We start from the raw sequence: 13,859 nt of genomic DNA on the forward strand, positions 1-13,859 counted from the left end.
TAAGACTGACAGGCTGGATCGGGGGGAAGCAACTGAGCTCCAAGTGGAAAGATCAGATCAGATGGCAGAGTGAAGAAGTTCTTCACAATATTTACACAACCCTCTGTCCGCTCTTTGCAGAATATGAAATCAGCCATGTTGGACCTGTTGGGTTTGGTTTTGTGCTGTTTGAGGGTGGTTTTTTTTTTTTTTTTCCGGAGGGGTGGGCATAGGAGAGGGAGGGTACTTTTATCCTGGGTTTCTTGGGTGGCACAGAAGCTCAAGTCATGAGGCCCATGCCCCAACTCAAAATATTTGAGCCCAACAGTCTCCAGTCTGTAGGCTGCAGACTCCTTATTGCAACTATAAGTGATGAATCCACACTGTGAATCCAAGTTTGTGAATCCACACGCTTGGATGTTCCATACTTTCAGGGATGGGGAACCTAAACTTTTTGAGATATCTTTTTTGAGCCCCTTCTTGAGAACTTTCTTTGAAGTCTCGATTCTTAGTTTTCCCTTTTCTCTATCTACAGTTATTCCCTTGATGATATCTAGTCTCCTAGCTTTACTATCTTAATCCCTTCCACACTCTCTACTGCCAAACCCTCTCCACCTACAGCTTTCTGCATCTTAAAACCTCAAAGTCATCCCTGAAACTTCTCTTTCTCTCACATCCTACATGCACCTGTCAGAAAATTCTGTTCGTTCCACCTTCAAAATACTATATATCCGGAATGCAACTACTTCTTCTTACTGCTTCTAACCCTACTGCTATCATCCTAGTTGCAGCCAACATCCATTTCTCTCCTGGATTTCCGCAGAAGTTTCTTAACTGTTCTCCCTTCTGTCACTCTTTCCATCGTCTCTTTTTCCACGTCACTCTTTCCATTCGACTGTTCTTAACAACCAAGTGATGTTTTCTTTTCATTGAAAGAAATTATTGTGATAATTGTAGATTCACATGCAGTTGTAAGAAATAACGGAGAGACCCCCTGACACTTTGCTCAATTTTTCAAATGCCGACGTTTTGCAAACCTCTAGTGTAACATCGCAACCAGGATATTTGCATATAAATCACTGATTTTATTTTGATTTTTCGAGTTTTGCTTGTACTTGCACACATGCACGTGTGTGTATTGAATTCTGTACAGTTTTATCACTTACGTAGGTTCCTGTATCCTCCACCACAGTCGAGATACAGAACATTTCCACAAAGATTCTTCGTGTTGCCGTTTTATAGCCACACTCTCTACTGCCAAACCCTCTCCACCTACAGCTTTCTGCATCTTAAAACCTCAGCCCTCCCACACCACTCCCCTGCCCTGTCCTTAACCTCTGGCAACCATTAACCAGCCCTTCATTTCTAAAATTTTGTCTCTTCAATTACACAGCATGTAACTTTTGGATTTGCCTTTTTTTGTTTTGGGTTTTTTTTTTTTAACTCAGTATAATTCTCCAAGTTGTGTTCATCAATAGTTCATTCCCTTTTTGGCTGATATTCCATGGAGTTTTAGTTTGCTAGGGCTGCCACAGCAAAGTATCACAAATTATATGGCTTAAAACAACAGGAATTTATTGTATCAAAGTTCTGGAGGCTGGAGGTCCAAAATCAAGGTGTCAGCAGTGTCATGCTCCCTATGAGACTGTGTCTTGGTAGACCCTTTGTTGTCTCTTCCTAGCTTCTGGTGGTGGCCATTAATCCTTGGCTTGTACCTGCGTCAGTCCCATCTCTACCTACATTGTCACAAGGCATTCTTTACATCTGTTTCTGTGTCCAAATCCCCCCCCCATTTTAATTTATTAAGTGGTGGAGGGCAAGAGAACTTTAAGGAGAGAGGAGGACCAGAGAGGGAGAGCTTTGCATGTCTAGGTGATGTTGCACTGTAGTATGGGAGTCTGTGCGTCAGACTACTCTGAAGGACAGTGGTGTGGCTTGGGGGCTTTTATCTAATCTGTGGCTAACGGTTATTGGGTGTAGTTTTGTGGGGTATGCAAGGCATGCAGGCTCTAAATGGCTAAAAGTCTGGTTGTATACAAATTAGAGCTTGGTGCTTGCTGGTGGGCATTTGAGTGAATGGGTGCTGGCCTGCTTTGTAGAAATAAACACCCTAGGGCCAGAATACTGAGGCCATATTTGACTCATTTATGTAACGCAGAGTCATTTAGGAACTCTAAATGTTTACATGCTGAGGGACTACTAAAAGGTTTTCCAGAGTATACCATTTTACATTCCCACCAGTAATGTATGAGTGACCCAATTTCTCTATCTCCTTGCCAGAATTTGGTGTCATTACCATTTGTAATTTTAGCCATTCTGATAGGTGTGTAATGATATTTCATTGTAGTTTTATTTGCATTTTCCTAATGGCTGATTATGTTGACTATCTCTTCATGTACTTTTTTTTTTACCATCTATTTATCCTCCTTAGTTAAATCTCTGTTCATGTATTTTGCTTATTTTCTAATTTTTTTAAACTGCTGAATGTTGAGTTATTTATATAATCACAATACTTGTCCTTTGATGGATATATGGTTTGCAAATATTTTCTCTCACCCTGCAGCTTGTTGATTCGTCCTGTTAGAGTCTTGTGCAGAGCAAAAGTTGTTTGTTTGTTTTTTTAATTTCGATGAAGTCTGATCTATCAGTGTTTCCTTTTATGGATCATATTTTTGGTGTCAAGTCTAATAAATATTTGCTTAGCCCTAGATCCTGAAGATTTTCTCTTATGTTTTAGAAAAAGTCTTATAGTTTTATATTTTATATTTCAGTCCATTGTTGGGAAAGCAGTCACTACGTGACCTGTTGCCCCTCCCGAGGCATGCCTACTCAGAGCCTTGGACCTAGAATACTTCCTAACCAAAAGATAGGAAACCCTTGCAGCCTGTGCCATTCTTATCTGTGTGGGAATATCTTTCCCTGTTTCAAACTCGGTGTGACTCCTTTTTTTCTGCTTAAGTGTGTGCGTCATATGGCACCAGGCCAACCCCATTGCTATATCTGTCCTCTGCAGGGACATGATGGGGGTGTGTGGGCCAATTGCTCGGCCGTGGTTGCTGGGAGGGACCACTGCCCATTGTTGGAGTCCGTCTTGCTTTTACTTCTCTAGGTAAGTAAAGTGTGTTCCATCTAGTGCTTGCCTGTGTTGTGTTTTTCTTGAAGACCCCAATACCAAGATCCTGGTGGTTGACGTAGTTATCGTCTTTGCTATCTTCAGTGAAGTTGGAGTCCTCCCCTGGCCTTGGTAACTGGTGTTTGTGCCTGACATCCATGATCCATTTTCAGTGCTTTTTGCAGGTTTCTTTTTTAATAAGGTATGGGGTTTATTGTGGGTTTTGTTTGTTTGTGTGGTTTTGGTTTTTTGCTTGTTTGATTTGGGGCCTACGAATGTCCAATAACTCCAGCACCATTTGTTTAAAAGTTTATCCTTCCTCCATTAAAACATTTTGGAAATTTTGTCAAAAATCAATTGGGCGTATTTGGGTGGATCTATTTCTGAGTCGTTTGTTCAGTTCCAATGATCTATGTGTCTATCCCTCTGCCAGTGCCACACAGTCTTGATTGCTGTAGCCACAGTGTCGAGTGATTCCTTCCACTTTGTTTTTCTTTGTCAAGATTGTTTTAGCTCTTCTAGGGCTTGCGCCTTTCCATATAAACTTTAGAATAAGCTTTCTTAAGTCTACATAAAACCTTGCATGGATTTTTACAAGAATTGTATTAAACCTATAAATCATCTGGGGTAGAATTGACATTTTTACTGTAGCGAGACTTCTAATCTATGAGCACAGTATGTCTCTCCATTTATTTAGGTCTTTAAAATTTTTGTTTCATTAGCATTTTGTTGTTTTCAACATACAGATCCTGAACAAATTTTGTTAAGTGCATGCAAAAGTATTTTATTTCCTTGGAGTAACTGCCAACGGTGTTGTGTTTCTATTTTCAGTTTCTGCATGTTCATTGTTAGTATGTAGAAGTGCAATTGATTTTTGTGTGTAGATCTTGTATCCCGCGACTTTGCAGAGCTACCTGTTAGTTCCAGGAGTTTAAAAAATAGATTCTCTTGGATTTCCTACTTAGACCATCGTGTCATCTGCAAATAGGGACAGTTTTATTTCTTCCTTTCTAATCTGTAGGCCTTTTATTCCTTTTGCTTGCCTTAATGGTAGAGGCTACAACTTCCAGTATTAAGTTGGATAAGAATGGTGAAGATACAGACCCTTGCCTTGTTCTTGACCTTAGACGGAAGCATTCAGTCTTTCATCATTAAGTACAGTTAGCTGTAGGGTTTTTGTAAATGCTCTTCAGCACATGCTCATATCAAGAGACATATTGTGCTCCTAGATTAGAAGATGACAATTAGAAGAGTAAACATAGTAAGTTCATCAATTCTCCCCTAAATGATCTACACCTTAATTGCTCTCTATTCCTGTTTTTCTGAGAGTTTTTACCATGAATGGTGTAAGATTTTATCGAATGCCTTTTAGGCATCAACTTACATAATCATATACTTTTTCTTCCTTAGCCTTTTAACATGGTAAGTTATATTATTTGATTTTCAAATATTAAACTCGTCTGGCATGCCTGGACTAAATCCCACTTGTTATTGGTGTATAATCCTTTTATTACTTTGCTAGAATCAGTTTGCTAATATTCAGTTCAGGATTTTTATATTAAAGTTCATCAGAGACATGGTTCTTTAGTTTTCTTTATTAATTTTTTGTACTGTCTTTGCCTAGTTTTTGGTGTCAAGGTAATTCTAGCTTCATAAAATGAGTTGGGAAGGATTCCTCCTTCTATTTTTTGAAGAGATTGTGTATAACCAGTGTTAATTCTTTAAATGTTTAGTAGAAGACTTTTTTCTGGAAGAGGAAGTTTATAATTACGAACCCCATTTCTTTGATTATTATAGGTATATTCAGATTGCCTATTTCAACTTGGTTGAGTTTTGATGATTTGCATTTTTTGAGGAGTTGACCCATTTCATCTAGGCTGTCAAATTCATTTTTTTCCGTTCCTTTTTTTTTTTTTTTGCCACACCCATGGCTTGCAGAAGTTCTGGGGCCAGGGATCAAACCCAAGCCACAGCTGTTAACAAAGAGCCACAGCAGTGACAATGCTGGATTTTAACCCACTGAGTCACCAGAGAAATCTTTTTTTCCTTTAGGTTGTCAAATTTATATGTATAGAGTTCTCTCTCTCTTTTTTAAGGCCACCCCTGTGGTATATGGATGCACCTAGGCTAAGGGTTGAATCAGAGCTGCAGCTGCTGGCCTGCGCCACAGGCACAGCAATGCCAGATCCAAGCCACATCTGTAACCTACGCTGCAGCTTGCGGCAACACCGGATCCTTGACCCACTGGACATGGCCAGGGATCAAACCCACATCCTCACAGAGACAATGTCAGGTTCTTAACCCACTGAGCCACAGTGGGAACTCCTAGAGTTCTTTATATGTTTGCAGGGACTATAATGATATTTCCTGTTATATTCGTAATATTGATAATTTGCACCTTCTCTTTTTTTCTTTGTCAGTCTTGTAAATAGTTTGTCAATTTTATTGGTCTTTTGAAAGAAACAGCCTTTTGTTTCATCATTTTCTCTATTGTTTCCTTATTCTCAATTGTATTGGTTTCTCTTCTTGTATTTATTATTTACTTTGTCTTTGATTTGGATTTATTTCATTCTTATAGTTTCTTGAGGTAAGAAGTTAGACTACTGATTTGAGACATTTCTTATTTCTAATGTAAGTAGTTAGTGTTAGGCATTTCTTTCTCAGCACTTCTTTAGCTGTTTATCACAGATTTTTATATGTAGTATTTTCATTTCCATTCAGTTCAAGTTATGATTTGATTGGCCTTTAGATTTCCTCTTTCACCTGTGGATTATTTAGAAGAGTGCTGTTTAGTTTCCAAGTGTTTGGGTATTTACTTATTATCTTTTTGTTATTGATTTTTGGGTTGATACTATTGTGGCTAGTGAACAATGCTGTGTATGATTTCAGTTCCCTTAAATTTGTCCAGGCTTGTTTTATATACTAGGATATGGTCTATCTTGGCAAATATTCCATAGGCTCTTGAAAGGAATGTGTATTCTGCTGTTGGTGGTGAAATATTCTATACATGTCAATTAGAACCTGTTGCTTGATCGTGTTTTCCAGATCTTTTATATCCTTGATGATTTTCTGTCTAATAACTGTACCAGTTGTTGAGAGAAGATGATTGAAGTACTTAACTCTAAGGATTTGTCTCTTTCTTCTTTCAGCTCTTCCATTTTTGTTTCATTTATTTTCAGGTTCTGTATTTTAGTGCAAACAGGACAATACTTGGAACTTCTAAGTTAGGTCATGCTTCTTTTCTGCTGCAAAACCTCACAATGATTCCCTATTTTAGTCAGAACTATAGATAAAGTCTTTATAATAGTCTGTAGAGTTCTCTAAGATTAAGCTCCTGGTTCCCTCTTTAACTCCATTTCCCAGTATTCTCCTCCTCACTTACTCTGCTGCAGCCATACTGGCCTCCTTGATGTTCCATGAGCAGAACAGGCACACTGCATCTTTAGGGCCTTTCCTCTAACTCTTCACTCTGCTAGGAATGCTCCTCTGACTTGGAGTGGGGCTTTGGGGCACAGTTATTGCAAGAGTTGTTAGCTTTACGTATCAGGGAAGCCAAGACATTAAGAAAGTAAATCCCAATAACAAGCAGCATGTTATTGGTAGAGCCAGGGTGTTACAGAGAAGGTGAGCCTGAAGAAGAGCAGTGAGAGAAGGTGAGATAAACAGCAGCAGCTCTGGGTTTACATAAAGGAAAAACTGACACCTCAAATTCCCTCATTTAAAAATTTACCCCCGTTGTGGTGGAACATGATGGAGGATAATGTGGGGAAAAAAGAATGCATATATATGTATAACTGGGTCCCTTTGCTGTACAGCACAAATGGACAGAACATTGTAAATCAAGTACAATTTAAAAATTTAAAACAAAACTTTCCCCCAGCAGCCTGGCACTGGGTCTGAAATTCAAGCAGTGCACTTCTCCGGGATAGGCATGTAAAGGCTCCAAGGAATCTGGCAGGATAAAATCTTGTATAATGTAGATCTAATCCAGAGCTTTAAGAAATGTATTTGTCAACAGCCGCTTTCCCTCCCTTGATACCTGTCTCAAAATCCATTTTGGGAAACATTGGGTTAAAGCTTTGCATTTCCAGAAAACTCCTGCTAAAAGGCTAAAGTTACTGGAAAGGCCTACCTAGTTATCAGTCTTTAATACTCTGTTATGACTGTTTTATCCAATTAACCCTGGGGTTGACAAACTATGGCAAAGGCTTCAGCCCTCCCCCTGGTTTTGTAAATAACATTTTATCAGAACATATCTACATCCATTTGTCTGTGACTGCTTTGTCATTACAGTGGCAGAATTGAGCAGTTGTGACAGAGATGTATGGTCAGCAAAGCCAAAAATATTTACTATCTGACCCTTTACAGAAAAAGTTGGCCGAGCCCTGGATTTACCCAACAGCAAGGCCCCGAGGTTTATTTATTGCTGCCTAACAAAAAATTTTTTTTGGTCTTTTTCTCTTTTTAGGGCCACACCCGCAGCATGGAGGTTCCCAGGCTAGGGGTCCAATCGGAGCTGTAGCCACCGGCCTACACCACAGCCGCAAGCAATGCGGGATCTGAGCCGTGTCTGCGACCTATACCACAGCTCATGGCAACACTGGATCCTTAACCCACTGAGCGAGGCCAGGGCTCGAACCTGCATCCTCATGGATGCTAGTCAGGTTCATTAACCACTCAGCCACGACGGGAACTCCGCTGCCTAACAAATTATAACATAAATTAGTGGCTGACCACAACAGTTTATTATTATCTCTAATGGTTCTGAGGTTTCAGTGGGCTCAGATGGGAAATTTTGATTTGGCATCTCTCCTACAGTTACAATCAGATGGTCGCAGGGGCTACAGTCACCTGATGGCTCAACTGGGCTGAACATCCAAGATGGCTCAGTCACATGGCTGGCAGTTAATGCTGGATTTCAGCTGGGAGCTTAGGAGGGAGGGGCTGTTGACTAGAGCACCTATATATGGCCTTTCCCTTTAGGTTGGATTTCTCACAGTGTGGCAGGTAGGCTACCAGAAGGATCCTTTCAAGCATAGGAAGTAAATATTTCCAGGACTCTTAAAGTCTAGGTTTGGCATAATGACTCTTCTACCTTATTCGGTTGGTGAAACCCATCAGAGACCAGCTTAGATTTAAGGGGAGTTGAGGGATAAACTCTACCTCTGTATAGAGGAAGATCGACAGTGTACATGGAAGGACAAAATTAATGCTGATTATATTGAAGGCAAACTCTCACCGTGGGGAGGCAGTAGGAAGTGCTTGGGGAGCAGGGTGTAGGTTTCCTCTGGACAGAACTTTCAGGGTGACTAAATCCAACTCTGATTTCACCTGTGCATATTTTATAGACACTTATCTGGAATCACAGAGCATTAGGAGAAGCTCCTGAAGGTCGGTGCTGGCCTCGCAGTGGTTACAGGGGCCCAGCTGGTCAGCTGGAGGCATGTTACGAACCCCTGAAAGAAGATAGGGGTCTAGGGCCAAGGGCCCGCGGTGAGGGAGCTGATGGAGCCTGAGTTTCTGAGTAGGGCTCCCTCCTTTCCCTAAGTCTTTCTTTCCTTACTCTCTAGGAGTCACTCAGGTGCCTCTGGCTACTATGTAGACATCGATGCCTTACAGACCCACCAAATCCCCGCCACTATGCCTTGCAGACTTCTCAAGTTTTTTCATATCTGGACTCTGGATTCTGCACTCAAAATGAACTCTGAGCACCCCAAGGACAGGGACAAAATATTCAATTTATTTCATTTCTTCTTCCCTGAGATACCTCATGCTAATGCTTTATACCCAGCAGAAAACAGAAAGTGTAGAGCTATTCAAACTCCAGCTCATTTGCCAGCACCGCCTATGCAGGTGGACTTCTATGGTCTCACCCCTGCACACTATTCTAGCCTCATCTTTGACCTTCAGCCATACTCAGTGACATTATAGAAGGCATATTGTATATGCCTCTCTCTGTCTCCTGGCTGAGTGCACATGTTAATGTTTGGAAGATTCTTCTTTCCTACTCGCCTTTACTCACTAGTCTACCTCTTTGGTATTCTCCTGAGCTCAGCTTGGCTGTTACTTCTTCAAAAAAAAAATCCTCTCTGATCTTCTAGGTACCCCCTCTTTTATACCTCTAGGTACACACAGCACCCCGCATTTCCCCCTTGATAGTTATTTCTCCATTGTCTTCTAATGTAATTACTTACTTGTCTGTCTCCTTGACTTGACTACAGTGCTTCAAAGGCAAAACTGTTTCTGTCTTCAACTCTGACTCAGCATAGACTTGCAAAAAGTGACACGACAAATGGATGCACTCTTCCTTCAGGGATCTTCACTTTCTTGCTGCTCTCCCATATAAGTCTGCTGGAACAAGAGTTGGGACGGTGGATAAGGAACATGTGTCCAAAATGTCACGCGAGCCACTTGCATCCCCCCTAAACAATTCTTTAGAGCTCTCACTGGTCTTGTCTCAGAACCTCGTTGGCAAGAGCCAAAAGGCTCCTGTGTAAGGCTCCATGTGTATGCTGCTCTATGTTTCCAGCCTCCCACCACCAACTCAATGAGCACTGAGTGTCGAGCACCTCCCTGTTTCAACTCCAACAAACATACCAGAACCATGGCAGAGCACTGGGAAAGGTTTGTTAACTCCTGAGCTTGGCAAGTTTGATCTAGGCTTTTTGACAAAAAGTGGAGGTGGTTTGGTCGCCCTCGGGTGCCACTCAATTGTAAGAGGATAGCTAATGTGTTAGGGGGATAACGCCTCCTAACATCATTTTTTCAAACAGGATGATTATGATGAAATATAACTTGCCAGACTACAAGTGGCCTTCAGACAGCAGAACGGATCCAGTAGAACAGTGCATGTCACGAAGCAGCCCCAGGGTAGTGAACGTCAACAGTCTTGCTCAATTAATCCTTGGAAACACAGTCAGAATTAATGGGGAACTTGTTGAAAGTTGATCGACACCTTCTGAAAGGTGAAATCCTTTTCTGTTCCCATTAAGTGTTGTTAAGGCCATTAGCAGAAATTGGAATAGAGAGATATGACCTTTCATGTGGTAGATTCAGAGGCTGAGAAGATGGACACGATGGAAATGTACTGGCAGCTTATAATAAGCGCCTGGGTGGGGAGTGATAACTAAAGATTGAAAATTGACAAATGGGTCAGACTGACGGAGACCGAGACAGAGAGGGATGGAGTGCAGTTTATATGCAGAGAAATAAGCATCAATAATCTAGCAGAGTCACCCACACTGAGGGCCACATATGGATTACTTTGAAAGTGGCTAGAATTTGCTGAGCGGAAAAGCAGGGAGATTTTGTTACAAGATGAAGAGACAAGTTTCCAGTCTTCCCTGGGGAGTTAGGGTACTGAAGAGAAATGCTCCAGGCTAGAAGTCTAGCCTGGGATGTGTCTTTTTTTCAGTTTCAAAGTGGCTGAATGATTTCAGCCGTCATCCTGCAGGTGGTTGTATCCTTCCAAGTGACAAATGTGAAATTTCTTTGAAAGCTATCAAGCTATACAAATGAAAGGAATTATAAGGACTTATCTTCGCAACCATCCAACTGAATCAAATGTAAAAGAATATTGCTATAAGGAACTATGTGAGATTTTAATGGTTTCTTCTGATGGAGGTGAACATATTTTCAGATAATCTTGAAAGGGAACAGCGCCCAAATGATTTATCTTGGGCCTTAGAGACACATATCCCAAGACATTTTGACTGCGGAAGGTTCAGAGATGTGGGGTAGGTGTCAGGATGGAGAATGCACTTTCCATTTCCTCTGTGATTTCGGCTGGGATCAAATCATGACACCACTGGGGAAAAGTGGACCACCAGGAAGTAGTGATCAAATGGCCAGGGGCACTGTCTGCTGCAGAGACACCCCATAATCTCTGAACTAGGAGTGGCACCTGAGAGTTGGCAGTTTTCCACCCACTGACTTGAGTAGCCATAATTAGATGAGGGCTTTCTCATAAGATCTGCCAGAGGCTAAGGCTTAGGCTTACAGTTATTATTTGAGTGTTAACTCTGTGTCAGGCACTGTGCTAAGCATTTTACCTATACTAGCTCATCTAATTCTCACTACCACCCTGTAGTGTTAGATACTATTGTTATCTTAATTTTACAGATAAGGAAACTTAGACTAAAGGAGATTAGTAACTTGTCCAAGGTCACATCACTAGTAGAAGACAAGGCCTAGTATTAAATCCAGGTATCAGCTCCAGAATCTGTGCATGGAACCACTATATAATATTGCCATATACATATATGAATGAATCTGAGGCTCTGGGAAGGAAAGAAATGTAACCTGTTCAAGGTCACACAACCAGTTAGTTTTATTTTGGGGTGAATCCAGTATGTTCACAGCAAATGAGGACAACAACAAAGTCTCATTTTATTGATGTAGCTCACGTCTTGCAGTAACAACGATGATAATGACAGTAGTGATAATGGCAGCAGTAGCTAATAATTACTGAGGATCTATTATGTGCTAGACACCAAAATAACTACTTAATATGTTCACTCATTTATTCATTTATTGATTAAATGTTTATTGAGAACCTACTATACACAAGGCATTAGGGATTACAGGGATTATGGATATAGACATGGACAAGACAAACTTGATTCTTGCTCTTCGATGGGGTTTTAGATATCTTAGGTGGAAGATACCAACTATAAACATGGAAACAAATAAGATGTCCGATAGTGCTTCTGTTATAAAGTAAGTAAGACAGGGCAATATAGTACAGAGGGAATTGAGTAGCAGCTACATTAGATGGAGTGGTCAGGAAAGGCCTCTTGTTATCTCATTAAATGTTCTCAACAGCCCTGCGAAGTGGGGGGACACTGTTAGCATAGGTGTAAGTAATGTGGAAAACAATTCCATCACTTTGCTGACATCTGCAGAATTGGCTGCCTAAAGGCTTGATCAATGCGGAACAGGGAATTAGGGAGGCCATTTTTATTGTCATTCCCCAAAGCAGTACCTAATCAATTAAGAAGACCAGAAAGTACTGGACAGAATATTGTGGTCAAGAGAAGACAACTGGGTGGGATATGGGAATTAAAGGGACCGGCCCAGAAGATGGGCTACACATTGAGAAGAATGCTCTTTATGACCTTAAATCTTTGTGACCTGGGATCAGACAATGCTTGTAGTGTCGTTATAACACCTAAGACACAAAGAACAAAAGAAAAATATAGGTAGGTAACCTGGACTTTATAAAAGTTAAAAACTTTTGTGCCTCAAATGACACCATCAAAAAAGTGAAAGGAGAGCCCAGAAATGGGAGTTCCCGTCATGGCTCAGGGGTAACAAACCTGAATAGTGTCCATGAGGGTGCAGGTTCAATCCCTGGCCTCACTCGGATCTGGCATTGCTGTGGCTGGGGTGCAGGCTGGCGGCAGTTGCAGCTCTGATTCGACCCCTAGCCTGAGAACTTCCATATGCCATGGGTGTGGCCCTAAAAAGGGGGAAAAAAGGGGAGAAAATGTAGAAAATCATGTATCTGATAAGGGACTTGCATGCAGAATGTGTAAACTATACTTGCAACTCAATAAAAATATAAATAGCCCAACTAAAAATTGAGCAAATGTTCTGAATATACATAACTTCAAAGAAGATATGCAAATAAGGTCATGAAAAAATGCTCAACATCATTAGCCTTTGGGGAAATGCAAACCAAAACCACAATGAGATACCACTTGACACCCATTAGGATGGCTATAATAAAAAAAAAAACAATAACAGGTGTTGTCGAGGATGTGGAAGAATTGGGACCCTCATAAACTGCTGATCGGAATGTAAAAGGGTAATGCTTCTTTGGAAAAGTTTGGAATTTCCTCAAAATGTTAAACATAGACTTACTGTATAGCCCAGCAGTTCCATGGGCTAAAATCCCAAGAGAAGTGAAAACATATGTTCCCACAGAAACTTGTATTCAAATGTTCATAACAGCTTTTTCATAATAACCAAATAGTGGAAAGAGCTCAACTGTCCAGCATCTGAGGAAGAGATAAACAAAACCTGATATATCCACACAGTGAAATATTATTCAGCTATGAAAAGGAATAAAGTAGTGATACATGCTACAACACGAATGAACACTGAAGACATTATGCTAAGTGAAGGAAATCAGACACAAAAGACTACACTTATGATTCCATTTATATGAAATGTCTAGAATACACAAATCTGAAGAGTCAGCAAATAAATTAATTTAGTGGTTGCCAAGACCTGGGGGAAGAGGGCAATGGTAATAATGGCTAATGGGGTATGGAGTTTCTTTTCAGGGTGATGAAATGTTCTAAAACTGATCGTTGGTGATCGGTGGCACAATTCTGTGATTATACAAAAAACATTGAATTTTACATCTTTAATATGTGAATTGCATCGTATGTGAATTGTGTCTCAATACAACTGTTGGAAAAGGAGCAGGCCCAAATATCCTCTCCTTTATGAAGCATTTCCTGTCTCCCAGACAGAGTAGCCTCTTCTTCCTCCGACTGCTGCTAGCACCTTGCACACACCTCTATCATAGCACTTATATCCCTATATGGAATGGTCTGCTTGCCCCACTCTAGAAGCTCCCCGAAATCAGGGAACTTGTTTTGTTTATTTTCCACCTCTTACAGTGTCTCTGCTCCTTCCCTCACTCCGTCTTTCCTTTCCTCCCTCCATCTTTCCTCCCTTCCCCTCCTTCCTGCCTCATCACAAATTGTCATTAGGTACTGACTGTGTACAAAGACACTATGCTGGGTATTTGGGGGTG

The 13,859-nt window shown here is 40.9% G+C and overlaps 1 protein-coding gene across 3 annotated transcripts in view; it reads left to right on the top strand.

The window, feature by feature from the left end:
* ARHGAP36 (Rho GTPase activating protein 36) overlaps nucleotides 1-13,859 on the top strand; it is a 169,196-nt gene that overhangs the window by 40,963 nt on the left and 114,374 nt on the right. Inside the window, exon 1 of one of the 3 annotated variants that reach the window (XM_021080177.1) lies at nucleotides 2,766-3,088. The exons of the other annotated variants lie outside the window; for them this stretch is intronic. The gene's annotated coding sequence lies outside the window, so the exon portion shown is untranslated. Of the gene's footprint in view, nucleotides 1-2,765; nucleotides 3,089-13,859 lie in introns of those variants that run through there. 3 annotated transcript variants of the gene reach the window in all.

This window comes from Sus scrofa, chromosome X, assembly GCF_000003025.6.
Source record: "Sus scrofa isolate TJ Tabasco breed Duroc chromosome X, Sscrofa11.1, whole genome shotgun sequence".
Classification (NCBI taxonomy): Eukaryota; Metazoa; Chordata; class Mammalia; order Artiodactyla; family Suidae; genus Sus; species Sus scrofa.